Raw genomic sequence first — 19997 nt, 5'->3', positions numbered from 1 at the left:
CTACCCCTAATTAAGTTAAACTACTCCTAGGTGATCTTTTACCAATGTAATTATCCGAAGGAACATGAAGGGATACGATGATAATGAAAATAGATTGTTTAGACAACGGAATTAAAACCTAATCTAAGTCACTTGTGTCCGAGGCGATTAACCCTACCTATCCTCCTGAGGTCCCTAGTTCGTGATTCCCTTGTAAGGCCGAAACTAGCTCTAAGGCTCAGCAATTTGGGCTTAATCTTCTATAGGGTCGTCAATCCTATAGGCACTAACTAGGTCAGATCAGCTCGCAATATGTGCCAACTTAATTTTGGGATTATCGAATGAGTTAAACCAATCAGACAAAGCGTAAGACAAAGATTAAAGCAATAAAACAGTTGAATAAACAAAACTATAATATATATCAAGGATGAAAGTATTGTCACGAAGATACAATGAGCCTAGGATTCATAACATGGATCAGAAGCTAGACAGAATATAAAAGAAGAAAAATCCCTTTCAGGGAACCTGTCTACCAATGCAGGCGTCTTCCTAGGACTTAAAGATGGAGCTTGAGCAATCCTCGGTGAACGGAGCTTCGGAGGTGTCTTCAATGGAGGTTTGAAGGATATGGAGGAGGTGGAGAGGATTTCTCAAGATGAAAGCTAAGAAAATTACAAAGATCAAAGATATCTAATTTACAATGGAAAACTTCTATTTATAGTTGTAGCTCGGGCCCTCTTTTTGACCTATTTCGTATCCTTATGCAGGTGGGAAGACGTGGGACCGGTCGTGGAATCGTGGGGTCAAAACTGACTTTTTTGACCAATTCTCGCAGGTCAGCTCACCGAGCAGGGCGCGCTGCTCGGCGAGCTGGCCCCCAGCTCACACGAGCTGGCCTATAATGGCCAGCTCGCCCGAGCAGGCCCCTGGAGGCCTGCTCGGCGAGCTGGCTGGCCTAAAAAGGCCAGTTCGACGAGCCGTTTTGCCCTGCACGCTTCCGCACGGTTGCTCGATGTTCCACGATATAATTCTCGCCCGAATTTATCCCTGCGCATACACGAAAACTCCAAATAACATTAGTCTCGAGGCTAAATTGACCCGCCAATCGCTCATTTTAAGCAAACGCTCCGTTTGGTGCGACTTTTGGCGGATCAATTAGCTATAAAAGATAACGGAATTATAACATACATGCCATTTTGGCCTTATTTGCCTAAAATGATCAGAAAACGAGCCTAAACAACAAAAAGTTAATAAAACATTTCCAATTCCTAACTAACTCACACAAAGGCATATAAATGCGAGAATTGCTCTCTTATTCATGAAATAACACTAAAAACCGTCCTAAAACCGTACCCAAAGATAAGGGTTTTTGACCCCTATCAAACCTCCTCGCACTTAAAACTTTACTTGTCCCCAAGTAAACTAAAAAACTAAACCCGCAATCACAAGCAAGCTAGAAAACCTCCCGGTTTGACTAGGTGCTTGACACAATTTCGAGCATCTGTAATTACATGCATTCGGAAATACAAAGTAGAGACACAATATCCAAAAGCCACATTTCAATTATCATAGGTCATATGTTTTAAGCAAAAGGACACATGTTCAATTAAAAGAGCTTAAGGGGATAGCTAAATAAAACTGTAACACCCCTTTTTAACAACCGTCAAATTTTTAAACCAATAATAAATTTCATTTAATATACTAACAAAACTCAAAAGCGTCGCAACTTTTCATTTATACAGGCATTCCGATAGGTTGAAATAAATGAATCCAAATGTTTAAAATTTACCCAAAAGTGCAGACAAGCTAGACTATTAGTAATATGAATCTAATAATGACGAATCTACATACTGGCCGATCCATACGAGCGTCGCTAGTATTTAATGACATTAACCTGAAAAGAAAACTGGTGGAGAGTGGGGTGAGCTTGGGGGGCTCGGCAAGATAGCTAACTATATACATAGCACAACCACAACCACACACGCATACAATTCAATTTACATGCATTTAATATTTATTAGTTATCAAGCAAAACATCCAATAATTAATGAATCACTATTAATTTGTTCAAGGGCCCTGCTTACTCTAGTCTAGTAATATTCAATGGTTGCTTGGCCAATAAAAACATATCCTGGGATACCCTGTCGTAACAAATACCCGGTATCCCGTCTCTAGGTACCCTGTCGTAACAAATACCCGGTACCTTAACACCCTGTCGTAACAAATACCCGGTGTTTATATTTCACGTGATCACAATATTCATTTTTCTCAATTTAGTCGCAACCATTGAATATACTATCCTAGATAAGCTCTTATTCTCATAATTTTCCTCTTATTCTCATAATTTTCCAGTCTTTCATATTATCCAAAGTTTATCAAATGTAAATAAATTTCCATTCTAAACTCAATAAGTCTCGGTCTAAAAACCATTCACGTCCTCACAAACATCAATATCAGATTCAATTCATTCATATCATCATAGTCATCATAAATATCAAGTATACATGTCAAGCATATAAATCAAATCAACAAAACAATTATTAAACCAAGTCAAATATAGCACCCAAACAACCAAGAACACATATTATATATTTAATTAACCATTTACGTTCATTACAAATATAGCAGTCAATTGCAATAGACATACGAACAAGCAATCAAAGAGCTAAATATATAATTAACTACTTACCTTAATTCCAATAGAAAACTAACATCTTATCGATCTCTGACTTATCTCCATTTGATCATCATATCCTATATAATTTTATAAAATGAATTACTTGCTCATAAATCCTATATGCATAAACGTTATCAATCTATTATTTTAATTACAAAATCTGTGAGTAGATATAAATATTTGTAAAGAAAACTAGTCTATACTTATAAATTTATATTACCCAACTTAAATTAAACAAAAACTTTGTCAAAAAAAAAACAAAAAAAAAATGAATTGTATATATATTCCATTAAAAATCAAATTTTGAGGAAGCCATAGATGAAGATTTTAAATCAAAATCTCCATTTGCGAGATTCAAAGGCCAAACCACCATAATTAAAAAAAATATATACTATTGATCTTACAATATAATCTTATGATAAATAAATAAATAAAATAATTTAAATGAGAGTTTTAACAAACCTTATCTTGAAAACCCATGAAAATGTTTATCAAAATTTTGCTCTACATGATGGCGGCTAGTTTTTCAGGAGTTATGGTTTTCTGATCCTTGTGCATTTATATATATAGATATACGAAGTAGGTTTTAATGAAATTTGATAAAATACCAAAATTACCCTTTATTATTTGATATTTTTCATTTTATAAAATTATTATTATTATTATTATTTTATCAAAATATCTATTAGCGTATTTTTGGGACGTTACAATTCTTTCCCTCTAAAAAGAAATTTCGTCCTCGAAATTTAAGAGTGAAGTATGATGAACTTATTTTGACTATATTTAAAAAAAAATATTAAATCAATAAAAATGCATTGCAACACTTTTAAGTTTAAGGAAAAACAACTTTAACTAAATAATTATATATATATATATATATATATATATATATATATATATATATATATATATATATATATATATATATCCTTTTATGTACACTTTGTTATTACAAGAAAATAAAAATTGAAGTGAGACCCACACTAACTAATGGATTTTCAAAAAAGAAAGAAGAAAAAAAAATATCACTATTCTCTTCTTTTTTGAAGATTTTTTTTTCACTGTTATCTTAAATCATATATATACATGAAGTATATATTAGTTCTATCATTAAACCTATAGGTATATATATCTAAAAAAAAAAAAAAGACCCAAAATTGGTCATAAGCTGTAAAAATCATCTTGTCCAAAGATATGCAATAAACTTAATACATGGAATCCAAAACAAGTTAACATGAAAATAGAAGGTTATTAATCGCATTGCAAAATCACCTTCATCCCAAGAAAATTAAAATACAAAGAGAAATCTGATATTAAAAAAAAATTTAAAGCAAAAACAAAATTATCAGAATAACATGAACATATATTTTGGGTTTCCTCTGACATTTTTTTGAACATAAAAATTCTCCAATTTCATACTATTAAACCTCAAATACTTTTTCGTAATTCTAAACTATTTAATTAATAAATCTAATAAATGATTTTGATGTAATAAAATATAATATATAAAAACATGGTATTAGGAGAGTAACACATCCTCATAATTATAAAATATTCAATGAATTTAGATTTTTTTGGATATCAATGCATACTCACTCTAATGTCAAATTTTATTTTATTTTAATTATTGATAAATATTTTCCCTCTATTCATCAAAGGAATACTTATAGCAGAAACTTCGGAAATATGAAAAATTAATGTCCACATTCTTTTGAAATTTTGAAAAATTAAGTTTTCAAAGAATAACACATGTAAAACCTGAAATTTGGAATTCACATTAAATTTAACTCTAGAGAAATCACCACATAAAGAGATCTTATATCGGTACATATTGTAAAAACATGCTAAAACTTGGTTGTAAGCAAGTAATGCTTTTTATATGCAAATGCACTAGAACAAAAAATAAATATAAATGATTTCACATACTCCGCGAATAGAAAAACAAATTCTACTTGATTGTCTCACTATCACTAAGACACCAACATAATCGCTGGGAAAAAAAATAAAAACAAGAGACAATCACAATAATTATTGTTAATTATCTCTTTACTTATCATAAAATACTAACAGATAACTATTAGGTTACTTAGAGTTATTTAATAACTAGTGTTTATATTTATCTCTATTATATATTCTCAGTCCTAGTTAAACTCTATCTCATGTATTCCACTAAATATACAAAACGTTATGCTCAACCCTAATTGAGGGAAATTCATTAAGCATTATATATTTTCTATGTACCCCTACAATATATTCGACATCCGCTATGCAAATTTCAATTTTTGATATTTCTCAACACTTAATAATTCAATTAATGTAAAAAGGCAAAACTATAACATTCACATTTAATTTAATTACAATTCATAAGAAAATCGTAGAAAGCATAATGTATCAAGTTTATGTTTAGATAAATTATTTTATTCAACAAAATTCAAGAAACATTGGCAAGCAAAACAACAGTACAAGTCTAAGGTTCAAATAATGACAATGTCTACAAATATTCTTTAACCCTTGTTGTTAAGTTAGTTTCAAAACTTGTAATCAAACAACTTAAAATTAAAATATGAGATTCAATGCTTTAGAGAATTTCATTAGACGCTCGGCCAGTATGTACCATATCTCTTGATATTCTATCCCTAGGAACGTAGACCCGCTCTGATACCATTAAATGTAACACCCCTTTTTAACAACCGTCAAATTTTTAAACCAATAATGAATTTCATTTAATATACTAACAAAACTCAAAAGCGTCGCAACTTTTCATTTATACAGGCATTCCGATAGGTTGAAATAAATGAATCCAAACGTTTAAAATTTACCCAAAAGTGCAGACAAGCTAGACTATTAGTAATATGAACCTAATAATGACGAATCTACATACTGGCCGATCCATACGAGCGTCGCTAGTATTTAATGACATTAACCTGAAAAGAAAACTGGTGGAGAGTGGAGTGAGCTTGGGGGGCTCGGTAAGATAGCTAACTATATACATAGCACAACCACAACCACACACGCATACAATTCAATTTACATGCATTTAATATTTATTAGTTATCAAGCAAAACATCCAATAATTAATGAATCACTATTAATTTGTTCAAGGGCCCTGCTTACTCTAGTCTAGTAATATTCAATGGTTGCTTGGCCAATAAAAACATATCCTGGGATACCCTGTCGTAACAAATACCCGGTATCCCGTCTCTAGGTACCCTGTCGTAACAAATACCCGGTACCTTAACACCCTGTCGTAACAAATACCCGGTGTTTATATTTCACGTGATCACAATATTCATTTTTCTCAATTTAGTCGCAACCATTGAATATACTATCCTAGATAAGCTCTTATTCTCATAATTTTCCTCTTATTCTCATAATTTTCCAGTCTTTCATATTATCCAAAGTTTATCAAATGTAAATAAATTTCCATTCTAAACTCAATAAGTCTCGGTCTAAAAACCATTCACGTCCTCACAAACATCAATATCAGATTCAATTCATTCATATCATCATAGTCATCATAAATATCAAGTATACATGTCAAGCATATAAATCAAATCAACAAAACAATTATTAAACCAAGTCAAATATAGCACCCAAACAACCAAGAACACATATTATATATTTAATTAACCATTTACGTTCATTACAAATATAGCAGTCAATTACAATAGACATACGAACAAGCAATCAAAGAGCTAAATATATAATTAACTACTTACCTTAATTCCAATAGAAAACTAACATCTTATCGATCTCTGATTTATCTCCATTTGATCATCATATCCTATATAATTTTATAAAATGAATTACTTGCTCATAAATCCTATATGCATAAACGTTATCAATTTCTATTATTTCAATTACAAAATCTGTGAGTAGATATAAATATTTGTAAAGAAAACTAGTCTATACTTATAAATTTATATTATCCAACTTATTGACCCAACTTAAATTAAACAAAAACTTTGTCAAAAAAAAAAAACAAAAAAAAATGAATTGTATATATATTCCATTAAAAATCAAATTTTGAGGAAGCCATAGATGAAGATTTTAAATCAAAATCTCCATTTGCGAGATTCAAAGGCCAAACCACCATAATTAAAAAAAATATATACTATTGATCTTACAATATAATCTTATGATAAATAAATAAATAAAATAATTTAAATGAGAGTTTTAACAAACCTTATCTTGAAAACCCATGAAAATGTTTATCAAAATTTTGCTCTACATGATGGCGGCTAGTTTTTCAGGAGTTATGGTTTTCTGATCCTTGTGCATTTATATATATAGATATACGAAGTAGGTTTTAATGAAATTTGATAAAATACCAAAATTACCCTTTATTATTTGATATTTTTCATTTTATAAAATTATTATTATTATTATTATTTTATCAAAATATCTATTAGCGTATTTTTGGGACGTTACAAAAACACCTCACCATAGGTAGTTCACTCGATTCACATAATTTTTGGTGGCTAAAGTGTTTACTCTCGGCTTATGTTCTTGCTTAGGATTACGTTGACTTTGCACGTTCATCCGAGTTCCTCTACTATGCTATATGACTCCGATGATATAAAAAACAGCCTCGAATTGAGGTTGTAATGTGGTTAGAGGGTTAAAGGTACAACAAGGGTTAGGAGTTCTAGCGCTAGAAAAACAAAGTTTAAAGATGGCTTTAGCAAATTGTGAAGTGATTGAGCTTTTTATTTACATATATTTTTTTTTCTTTTCTGAGACGTTCTAATTTTAAGAACTGGGAGATAGAGTTCTCCTTCTTTTGTTCGTCTCTTTTCTTTTCTTTTTCTGTTTTTCTTTTTCTTTTTCTCTTTTTTCTTTTTTTTTTTGGATAGTGATGCTCATTCACTTCTTAGCCTTTTGGCTTGCTACTATGATGCCATAAACAAAGATAAAGCGTTAGAAGAAAAGAAATGCTCAATGCGAGCTTTGCAAAAACTGGGTTAAGTAACAAACCAAGTGAAGGTTTGCAAAAATTGGGTTAGGACGAAACAAAAATCTACAAACTACAAAAATATAGGCTCAAAGGGGCTTCCTAGAGTGGATGAAAAAGAGAAAATAAGGTAAAGAAAAGGGTTAATTCTAATGAGGCTGATTCATCGTTTATCATCTCAAATCATTGCATGTAGGTTCAACACAGTATTAGGTACAAAATCTGTAATCTTTCCACAAGTCAAAGCATTCACACAAAAATGTCAAGAAAAAGAGCTTTTTGATGTTCGCTCTTGGGCTCAAATTCAACTCACAATTCTTTGGGTTTCAATTTTGTGTTTACTAGTTCTCCCCAAACTCAAGTTTAACATCACATGCCTTCAATTCTTAAGTTATCTACCTAAGTAATGATTTTAGCATTTCTTCAAAAGTAGGGTCTAAATGCAAACTTTAGCTCATACTTTTACAGATACAAGGATTGTGTCCTACACCTAAACTAGTTGTCATGCAATCTTAGATTCGGTTCTCAGCCCTCAAGGACAAATAACGAAGTTTAGATTCGAAGGAGGTTCACAGTTTTAGGTCCTAAACATGCGAAAACATAAATAAAACCCGAAAACGCTAAACTAAACTAGACACGACGCAACAAAAATTTTAAAAAATTATACAATTTTTGTAAGTTTGTCTACCCCTCCTCCTCACACTAAAAATATGCAATAAGTTCCAACATTGCATCACAAACCATAAAGAACAAGTGCAAAAAGTTAGGGTGGAGAAGACAACTTACTGATCGGCCGGGGGCTGGCCACGGCATGTTGTAGCGCTCACAGTAGTCTGCCGCTACATATTCAAGGCATGTGAGCCTCCGGTCCATGTTCTGCTCGAAGTTAGTGAACCGTTGGTCCATTTGTTGAACAGTGTTGAAGGTCCGAAGGTTAAGGTCTCTCATCTCTGCCATCATGGTGTTGATGGCTTGGAATTGGGCCTCCGTCCCCGGCTCTTGGTGTTCCGTTTGGTCATCTGCTACTGCAATTTCTTCTTCCTCAGGTTCGTCGTGCTCTCTCTCTCTTTGTCGTGGTGGGTTTCTTGCCCGTTTTCTTGCCCTCCCGCTTGAGCTTGCTCCTCCAGATGGGTTCCTATTTAAAACTGCATGAAAAGTAGACCTTCCCAAAAATGTGGAGTTAAGCAAGGTGGGGTGGAAACCATCTTCGTTGATTTCCAAATTTTTGAATTGGTTATCAAGGAAGTTGGTTACCAAATGTCCAAGACCAAGTGATCCGCGTTTTCTACTTGTTTGGCTTTGAAAGCCTTCAAAGATGGTTTTGACATTATCAACGGGTTTATGATTAGCTACACACCATAATATGAGCAATTCCGTGCTCGAGACCTTATTGCTCTCGTTTTTGCCTAGCAAGTTGTGAGCCACAAACTTGGGTATAAGGTTTAGCAATGGGTCTAAGAGAGCGACCGGGCTAGCAGTGCGGGAGTCATAATCTGATGAGCCTGTTAATTGGAGCCAAGCATCATCTGGTGTCACGGGTTCCTCAAACCCCGAGACTGCCTCTGGGTGGTTGTAGACTCCCATTAAGGCTGCTATCACAGTGTCACTGAGACGACATGGTCTACCGTTCAGTCTGAAAGAATACTTTCCCGATCCTATAGGCGGTTCTTTTTTCAAGGTGGTCAGAAATTCCATAGTAAAGTTATAATACACTAGGGTCCCTTTTGTGGCCAGTTTATACCAGCCTTGGAATTTTAGGATTTCATTGAAATCCTTTTCCAAACCTATAGATGTTAGGTATGACTGATCAACAATGATTCGAGTGGCAAGGTCCTGCTTAGAGAACCGTGTGTACAACAACCCCTCACGCTCATCAACTAGTCCAAAAGTGGGATTATACTTAGCTTGGAGGGCGTCGCTGAATTCGACGTCAGAGTCGGCTTCATTGTTAACCGTGATCTTGGCCTTGCCTTTCCTGCCCATAGTACCTGAGAGATAGACCAAACGGACTAGTTAGAATTTCTTCACAAACATAAACATAAACCCCCAAACAACCAACAATTAGGCATAAACCATAGCTTAGAAACTTAGGGACCAAAACCATGAGCTTTCAGTCCCTAAGTAATTTACCCGTAATTCCAAATTCGTGCAAAATTAAGGATGCCCAGTGACCAAAATGTGTTAAGAATGTGATATAGAATTCTATTGGCAAGTTTTCAACTATAAACTGAATAGTTGAACTTTGAGCTAAAATGAAGATTTTACCCAAATTGAGCAATTTCTCCAAATATTCACAAATTAAGAACAAAAATCATACCTAAACCACATATTGATCATAATGTTACTATATATTGCAAGAATGTCAAGAATTAAAAGCAAATAAAAGGTTATTTGAGAAAAAAGATAAAAAAAACCAAAACTTAGGTTTATTTCAAATCTCAAAAATTAACACCCTAAACTAAAATCTAAACCTAGAAACATGTTAGAAATCAAAAATAGGTAAGAATCCATACCTTAGTTGTTGAATTCGGGTTAGTATGGAGGATTTGGGGGGTTAGGTTTGTGAAAGAAAAAGGAAGGAAAGAAAGAGAGAAAGAAAGAAAGAAAGAAAGAAAGAAGAAGGAGGTAAGGAAGGGGATGATGAGTCATCCCCTAACCTTATCTCTTTTTTTTTTTAATTCGGGATTTTTAGAAATCCCGAACGGCCCCGTGTCGGCCGACCGGCTGGGCGAGCAAGGCGTCAGTGCCCTGCTCGCCCGAGCTGGGGCGCTGGGCGAATTTTTTTTTTTAGTATGGGGAGTGCAAAACTTGACAAATTAAAAAAATGCGAATTAAAAACTAACAACCAAATTTAACAAAAACAAAAAAGAAAAGAAAATTGCAGAAATAATTGTTCAAGCTTTTAATTTAAACCGAGGAGAACTCGATTTCTCCCCCTTACTCAATCCTTTCTCAGGATCTTTGGATTCTTCTCCGTTGTGCTCGGGAGAGAACCTCATGGCCTTTCCTGCTTGTCCCTATTGATCTGGGCTACCTGATTGCTCAGATCCTTGCAGAAAGCTTCATTGTTGGCAAGCCTAACCGAGATCTCCTTCAAGAGAGTAACCACCTCGTCAGTTTCCTTAGGAGGTTGCATTGGCCCTTGATTTTGCTGTTGATATGGGGGCATGCCAAGCCCCTGCTCTCTATGTTCCTGAACAAAACCGCTGGGAGGTCGAAGCACATTCTGATTTGAATTTTCGTAAGATAGGTTCGGGTGCTGAGGCCTCCTATAGTTGTTGTTGTTGTTGTTGTAGGAGTTGTGGTTGTTGGGGTTGTAGTTGTTATAGTTCTGGTTGTATCTCGATTGCCCCCCAACATAATTAACCATCTCCACCCCGTCTCCAGCGAAAGGGCTACCTGCCTGACAGTCCTTTCCATGGTGGTCGCCGCCACAGTGCACACAGGTGGGAGGTTGGCTGAATTTTGCCAACAGGACGTCCATCTTCCTACTCAAATCCGCAACACCCGGATTTTATTCTTGTTCTTCCACAACAAACACCCGCTGCCTTATGGGGCCAGCGAGTTTCTCCTCTTGCCACTGCACACTCTTCCTAGCCAGCTCATTAATCATGTCATACGCCTCTATTGCTGTCTTCCTGAACAAATCTCCACCCGCTGCGGAGTCTACGATAGCCCTGTTAGTGGGTGTCAATCCGTGATAGAAGACGCTCACCAATTGATGCTTGGGTATGTCATGATGAGGGCACATGCGCAACATTTTTCTGAATCGGGTCCAAGATGTGTGGAGCGCTTCGTGCTCGGGTTGGTGGAAGGATGTGATCTCACCCCTGAGCATTGCTGTCTTCGAGGGAGGAAAGTAGTAGCATAAGAATTCCTTCTCCAATCCTTCCCAAGTCATGATTGATCCGGGCTCCAGTGTTCTTAGCCATTCCAAAGTTTGCCCAGTTAGAGAAAATGGGAACAACTTCAGCCTAGCAGCATCTTGGGGAACCCCATTTGTTCTCGCAGTGTCTGCGCACATTAGGAAGCGATCTAGATGATCATTCGGGCTTTCATGTGCTTCCCCTCCAAATAATCCGGTCTGTTGAATCAAGTGAATTATGCCTGACTTGATTTCGTATGTGTTGGCCGGAATGTTCGGAGCGGCAATGCCGGACAGATGCTGGTGTCGGTGTGGTGCCAGGATCTCACTCATCAGACGAGTGTCAGTTTCTGGTCCGGTGTTCTCAGTGTTCCGTTCATTGTCAGTCATTTTGATAGGCTCGATGATCTCGTCTTGCTTCAGTTTTCCAATCTGTTTGCTCCTGCGAAGAGTACGTTCAAGTTCAGGGTTACGAGGGACACACGGTATTCTCGCTGATCTTGTAAGCATATGCTGAGAAGAAATAAATACAAGAAATAAATGAAAGCAGAAATTTTTCCTATGAGAGAAAAGTATACACATCATACAAAGTCGCACAGTTTTATACAAGTATTCTTATTGGTTTATATTGACAGATATAGATTGGTGTACATGGTACAAACTAGTAGAGATAAACAAGTATGTATAAGTATGAATCAGAATATGAACAAATATAAATATAAGAATGAACAAGTATAAAAGGTATAAACAAGCACAGACAGACAAGTATAGATGAATTTAACAAGTATAAATATACGTTTGTATAAACAAGTATAAATAAGAATAGGTATGAACAACTACGCATGTTATGATAAAACACGGTAGATATAAACAAGTATAGAAAGGTCATATATACTGAGGTATAAACGAATAAACAAGTATTTGCATATATAAGTATGAATATGAACAAGTATAAGTATGAACGATATAGACAAAGAATATTTACAAACGAATTGTATATAAACAAGTATATCTATAAACAGGTATATGTATAAACAAGTATAAACGATATAAACGATATAAATAAGGGTATTCACAATGAATGCCTAAACTAACAAATCGACCTTTGGTTCGATATTGCAGAAGAAATAAATCCCCGGCAACGGCGCCAAAAACTTGATGCGCCTCCCGTAAAGGAGACTCACTAAGGGATAAGTGTACCCCGTCGTTATCAAGTAATAAAATTCTGGAAAGTCCAGGTATCGTCCATAGGATTTATTTCTGCAAGTATCGAGCTACTTGGTCTCAGGTGTTATCTAGGCTTAGCGGGTTTTGAGTTTGGTTTTTCTTAAGTTAATCTACTCCTAGGTTGAATTATACTACTCCTAGCTAAGTTATCTAATTCTAACTAAGTTATTCTACGCCTAATTAAGTTACTCTACCCCTAATTAAGTTAAACTACTCCTAGGTGATCTTTTACCAATGTAATTATCCGAAGGAACATGAAGGGATACGATGATAATGAAAATAGATTGTTTAGACAACGGAATTAAAACCTAATCTAAGTCACTTGTGTCCGAGGCGATTAACCCTACCTATCCTCCTGAGGTCCCTAGTTCGTGATTCCCTTGTAAGGCCGAAACTAGCTCTAAGGCTCAGCAATTTGGGCTTAATCTTCTATAGGGTCGTCAATCCTATAGGCACTGACTAGGTCAGATCAGCTCGCAATATGTGCCAACTTAATTTTGGGATTATCGAATGAGTTAAACCAATCAGACAAAGCGTAAGACAAAGATTAAAGCAATAAAACAGTTGAATAAACAAAACTATAATATATATCAAAGATGAAAGTATTGTCACGAAGATACAATGAGCCTAGGATTCATAACATGGATCAGAGGCTAGACAGAATATAAAAGAAGAAAAATCCCTTTCAGGGAACCTGTCTACCAATGCAGGCGTCTTCCTAGGACTTAAGGATGGAGCTTGAGCAATCCTCGGTGAACAGAGCTTCGGAGGTGTCTTCAATGGAGGTTTGAAGGATATGGAGGAGGTGGAGAGGATTTCTCAAGATGAAAGCTAAGAAAATTACAAAGATCAAAGATATCTAATTTACAATGGAAAAGTTCTATTTATAGTTGTAGCTCGGGCCCTCTTTTTGACCTATTTCGTATCCTTGTGCAGGTGGGAAGTCGTGGGACCGGTGGTGGAGTCGTGGGGTCAAAACTGACTTTTTTGACCAATTCTCGCAGGTCAGCTCGCCGAGCAGGGCGCGCTGGCCTTTGCAGGCCAGCTCACGGTGAGCAGGCCCCCAGCTCGCCTGAGCTGGCCCCTGGAGGCCTGCTCGGCGAGCTGGCCCCTGGAGGCCTGCTCGGGGAGCTGGCCCTTGGAGGCCTGCTCGGCGAGCTGGCCTATAATGGCCAGCTCGTCGCGAGTTGGCCTAAAAAGGCCAGTTCAACGAGCCGTTTTGCCCTGCACGGTTGCTCGATGTTCCACGATGTAATTCTCACCTGAATTTATCCCTGCGCATGCACGAAAACTCCAAATAACATTAGTCTCGAGGCTAAATTGACCCGCCAATCTCTCATTTTAAGCAAATGCTCCGTTTGGTGCGACTTTTGGCGGATCAATTAGCTATAAAAGATAACGGAATTATAACATACATGCCATTTTGGCCTTATTTGCCTAAAATGATCAGAAAACGAGCCTAAACAACAAAAAGTTAATAAAACATTTCCAATTCCTAACTAACTCACATAAAGGCATATAAATGCGAGAATTGCTCGCTTATTCATGAAATAACACTAAAACCCGTCCTAAAACCGTACCCAAAGATAGGGGTTTTTGACCCCTATCAATATACTCTTATACCTACGAGTTATATTGTGATTGGCCATACTCGTATACCTCTTATACTATATATATGCTCTTATACCTACAAGTTATATTATGATTGGCCATACTCGTATACCTCTTATACTATATATATGCTCTTATACCTACGAGTTATATTGTGATTGGCCATACTCTTATGCTTTGAATGTTTGTTGAGCATGTTTGAAGCATGTAGTAAAGGTTCATGAGTGAAATAATGATGCATGAACTGATATCAGTATATGTATGAACCTGCTTAGTGCTACTTGTATATACCTTAACCAGTGAAGTATAGTGATGGGTTTCTGATGCTATCAGCACAAGTTTTACTTGGTTTGTTATCTTATATGAACTGATTAGTCATGCTCTTATACTATATATGTTAATTACATATGTGTATGAAGCATAATCCTTTTATAGGTTGAGTCATAATCTGTTTATGGTTGAATATGTATGAACTTATTAGCCATGCTCTTGTAGTACTATATATGTTCATTGAGTATGTGTATGAAGCATGATACTACGAGTTATACTGCTAGAACTGACTATGAGTATGAAGCATGATCATGTTTATGATTGAATATGTATTTATGATGTTCCTTTTCACTTGGCTTGTTATCATAAACTAAAGCATTCAGCATGGTGATAGGTTTATGATGCATTCAGCACAAAGAGAGTCCCTTGTGGTAACAACACCATAAACTTCATCATTGTGCTCATTGTTCAACGAGTACAATCGAAGTGGCAGGAACATAAAAGGGTCATTGAGCATGTATGAAGCATGTAATAAAAAGGTCAATTTAGGCTACTTGTATGTTTTGATATGGCTTGAAAATGATAAGATGTCTTTTGGTGTGACTTGAATATACATATATATATATATATATATATATATAAACTGAATAGCATGTTCTATGTTATATTATAAAAAGGGGGGATGAGTGTTGTTTCCATTCGGTTCTCCTTAAAATTCCAAATCTCCTTTACTGTCACATGTGATAGTAAAGGAGTTTTGGAATTACAAGAAGAACCACATGTGGAACTCATATCCACCTTGCATGCTCCTCAGTCCATCTCCAACTGATTGAATCATAATATGCCATGTTGCTGAGGTATTGCTCAACAACTTCTCCTTGCCCAGGAAATGGCTCCTCAGTGTGGGGTTGTATTAGTAGATCATATATATGCCACAACAGCTACAAAATGCATAGACTAATTAGATCACAAAATCATTAAATGTTTATCAAATGAACTAAATAAATTGTGGTAGATCTATACCATGGCAGTGGGATAGACAAAGTGAGAAAGGAGATGGAGAAGAGAAATCATCCCCTGAGGAGCCACATTCAGATGATAGATCCTAATCTTAAAGCGAATATGTGAATAAGAAGATACATTGATTAGTGTATGTGTATAATGCAATATCATATAGGTTCATATATCTTAATGAGATAAGTTAATATTACTATTGGAGGTCTGGCTGGAAACTCTAAAGGGTAACGGATTCAGATTTGAAATACACCTCTTTCATATGGGGTGTATTGGGGCCTCTTATTCTAACTTCCCATTATAAAAATTTTTCATCCAGAGGACCTGTTAGCATCAAAGATCAGAAGAATCATTACAAGTAGAAAGATGAAATCAGAAAGAGTTAAAGAAGAAAATATGGATTGACAGTGTAATACCTTTGATGGCTAGAAGCCACCCTGGGTTCTCCAGGTATAATCTCCATAGGTCCAACAAGACCGTTTCCTAAATACTTGCAAGGGTAGCCATTATACAGTGTAAGTTTTCTTGGTCTGAATGTATAGAATTTGTGGAACTGAACGATTGAAAAGCTTATTATTTATACTGGTATGAGAGTGTCTAAGTGAAAGGTCGTGAAAGGGGAAAGGGTAGTGCGTTTAGAGTTTTGTGTAATTATGTTAGTTTATTAATGACCTGCTTTTGGTTTTGCAGATATCAAGACTTGGGGATTATAGGCCTAATAATGACTTCAAGATATGGAGTGATACATCAAGATTCGATATTGTTCATTGGATATGTATTGCTTATTTTTTTTTATCTTACATTCAAAATTTATCTGTACAAATGTAAACAGATTATGAGCATTGGTCTCCAATGAATTTAAAACCATTGATATACAGAATTTCATGTTCATTTGAGCATGTTTCATTATTCAGGTAAAACCCAGAAATTCATTCGAAGAATAAGGCAAAGAGTGACATTTTATTTTTAAAAAACGTAATCTAAAAAACAATATGAAGACATTAAAATAAACGAATCAGTCATCTGAAAATAAATCCATTGACATGATTGATTAAGGCCTATGTCATATGAAACAAGCTACAACGACATAAATTATTATACAAACTGTCATCGCAAATAAGAATATGCTAATTTCTCATATATCTACTTGACATTTTTAATTATTAGGATGTCATGCGATGACATTAGAGGTGACGATAATAATAAATAAGTTGTCATCGTAACACGAGTAATATGACAGCCCGTAAATAGGCTTATGTCATGTGACGTGCCTTCACGTGATAGAATCCAACCACCATTTCAAGGTCTATCAGACGGCATCGAGCCCCGTGATAGTTTTTCTCTTGTGGGACGACGGTTTTTAACCATCACCTGAGAGGCTAATTGGTGTAGCAGAAGTCAACTTTGATTCTATTGTCTTCCGGTTGACTAGTCTTCTAGGCTTGAGACAAGCTTCTGGATCCTTCTAGCTTCTGGGCCAGAATGAAGCATTGGGCTTTTAACGAATCTTAAGGCCTTTCTTTAATTTCTTTTCTTTCTCTTTTGAATCAAACACACTTAACAAACCATTAGTTCAAATAAATCAACATTTAGTTTTTATACTTAAACTATTTATGGGATTTTATTTTCCTATTGAGTATTTTTGTCATAATCAAAAGTCACTGTGGAAATCGTGTTTCAACAATCTCCCCTATTTTGATGGTGGAAAAAATTCAGAGGATAGGAACATTTAATTTAACTCCCCCATAATAGTTGAACTTACATTGCTTCTGGATACTCCCCCATAAAGGTTGATCTACTGAAGGAAATTTCACTTAAGTTAAAAAATGTTAGAAGTGAAAGAGTTCAATAGTAATATTAAGTTTAGTGTCAGAAGCGCAATGTATCGGAGGCATGAAATATTGGAAGAAGTAAGATGCACACAACGATATTTGAACAATTTCTTAGAGATAATATTTAATCGTGAGCCATTGCATAAATTTGGTTAAGTGTTGATTTATTAAAGTTATTCATTTATAAGAGAGAAAAACAGTTAAGTAAATAATGTTCAGAAGCATTATGGAAAAGATAAGATATATTCATTTATAACAATCAACATAATCAACACATATGAAGCTCAATAGCTTATAGGTCACGTTATTCTTCTTCTTGGGAGGTGGTTGTTATTGAGTTGTTACTAGCGTTCCAGAAGCAACATTATCGTTCTTTTGCTTGGCTTTTTCCTGTGAGGCTTTCTCCCCCTTTTTGGCAGCATCAGTAATGGGAAAGGAGCCCGTAGGTTGATTATGGTCAGCAACACTTCTGGAGTATAATTGCTCAGTATAGGCATGAAGCTTTTCAGAGCTTTTGGATTTGGTTATATCCCACATAGAAATCGCAAAGAGATATCAACTCATCTTTAGACACAACATCTACTATAACATATTGGCTATAGGCATCACATATATATCTTTTGGTGTAGCTAAATTTAAATCACAAAAATCTGCACATACGTGCAATTTACCATTCTTTTTTAGTACAGGCACGACGTTGGATAACCATGCCACATACTTTGCTGGTCTGATGAACTTAGCCTTAAAAAGCTTCTCTATCTCTTCCTTCACCTTGCCTTCAACCTCTTTGATCATCCTCCTTATTGGTTGTTTGAAGGGTTTGAACTCATGAAGCAAATTGACAATGGCTTCTTTCAATGCCTAGCATAATAAACTACTGATAAACATAACCTGAGGTTCCTCGTCTATTCCTAAATTTACTTCATCTAGAGGGTTGACTGCCATGGAACCTTCATCTTCCAATTTTGGATTTGCCTTTTTTAGATCTTGTAGTTGGATTTCTTTTTCTTGAGGAACCAATTTTATCGCTCCCCTAGGGGTTTCAACTTCTGAGACCCTCATGTTGCTTTCTTGGTACAGTTTATCCGCCAAATGTTGTGCATTCAGTTTTAATATAGCGGTTGAAGCTACTGCTTCTTTTCCCGATGTTGTCTTAATCATGGGATTTTTTCGATTATCAGTTCATTGCGGATCAGCCTTTAGGAAGGCACGATTACAGTTGGCTTTAAGATATTCTTAATCTCTTCACCGCATGATTGCTTTTTATAGTTGTTCCCAGCTTGTATTGGGCCTATGATTTCTTCATAAAGTCTGGCTTCAACCACGTCTGAGTAAGTTTTGAAGGGTTTCTTGTTTGCTCGGATAACCTCCACATCGTCTCCCTTCCAGAATAAAACGAGTTGGTGCAAAGATGATGGGATACATGAGTTGGAGTGGATCCAATCTCTTCCTAGAAGCGTCTGATAACTCGCAGTTGAATTCACCATGAAGAAAGCGGCCATGGTGGTGTGAGAGCCAATGATGGCTCTAAAGGTAAGACATCATATGTCTTTGTGATTTCTCTTGTGAAGGCCGAAACTGAAACCTTTGATGAGATTATATCTTCCTCCAATTCGCCTAGGGGTAACACCATCTTCATTGGCATGATGTTGACGGTTGATCCATTCCCGACGAGCACTCTGGAAATTGGTTTGTCATCTAAATGTGCCTTGACATATAGAGGTTTAATATGGTGAGTCATTCTTGGAATGGGCTTGTCGAAGTAAACCTTCCCGTACTTTCTTCAACCGATGCCTTCAGTGTTGTGTCTTCTCGCTCTTTGTGCTCGAGCTTAGGTGCTTCCTTCTTAGTGCATTCACCTCTAAAATCCGAAGGTAAGATCAAAGAGGTGGCCACAAAATCTATTTATATGATGAAATCTTCTACATGGATTTGGATGTTCTTCTCTTGGTTTTTGCTTTTTTTCCTTTGCCTTATTAAAGTTAATGATAGATGCTTCTTTTTCACTATTTCTTTTCTCTGCCTCTCTTTTCCTTAATTTTTTTTGTGTTTTTTGAGAGAGGTTTTGGGAACTTCTTATGGCAATTTACTTGTCATTGGTTGATGGGTGACGTTTTTAGAGGTGTCCCAAAATGCAGTCATTGTTGCACGTCTTTCTTCTTTGAGTTTCATGATTGCTTCGAGCTCTCCTCCGATCTAGAGGATACTACCTTTGGTACCCAAACCTGGCGAGTCATTGGGTCAGAACATTGTTTTCCTTTCTCCCCATACTAGTGAGGTGGCATTGACCATGTTGGCTACTAACAACGGGTCATCATCGATCAACATGCTTCCTATCCTGCACGACATTTCTAAAACAAAAACAAGCTTGAGTATTATGGCTCTAATTGTCGTGGTACTTACAGTAGTCTCGTCCGTGTATGTCTTATTTGGATGGAATCACATGTCTGGGTGGTAGCATGATGAACTCTTCCCTCAACAAATAGTCGAAGATCTCTTCTGTCTTTGAGATGTCAAAATTATATTGAGTGGTTGGATTCCTTTTGACTACCTCTGGTGTTTTAGGTG

The 19997-nt window shown here is 35.9% G+C and overlaps 1 long non-coding RNA gene across 3 annotated transcripts; it reads right to left on the bottom strand.

The window, feature by feature from the left end:
* Positions 1 to 374: 374 nt before the first annotated feature.
* On the bottom strand, positions 375 to 7080 carry LOC136229314 (uncharacterized). Of its 3 annotated transcripts, XR_010689061.1 has the most exons (4): positions 6842 to 7076; positions 6376 to 6440; positions 2669 to 2733; positions 375 to 1885 (listed from the first exon to the last, which is right to left on the bottom strand). It is a non-coding gene; the product is annotated as an uncharacterized lncRNA (long non-coding RNA). The 3 variants fall into 3 exon arrangements; XR_010689060.1 differs by having other exon boundaries at positions 375 to 2733; positions 6842 to 7080; XR_010689062.1 differs by lacking the exons at positions 6376 to 6440; positions 6842 to 7076 and adding an exon at positions 3119 to 3527.
* Positions 7081 to 19997: the final 12917 nt, after the last annotated feature.

The sequence above is a fragment of the Euphorbia lathyris genome, chromosome 5 (genome assembly GCF_963576675.1).
Source record: "Euphorbia lathyris chromosome 5, ddEupLath1.1, whole genome shotgun sequence".
Lineage (NCBI taxonomy): Eukaryota > Viridiplantae > Streptophyta > Magnoliopsida > Malpighiales > Euphorbiaceae > Euphorbia > Euphorbia lathyris.
Note: the sequence above shows the minus strand (reverse complement) of the source record. Positions and strands in the feature narration are given on the sequence as shown.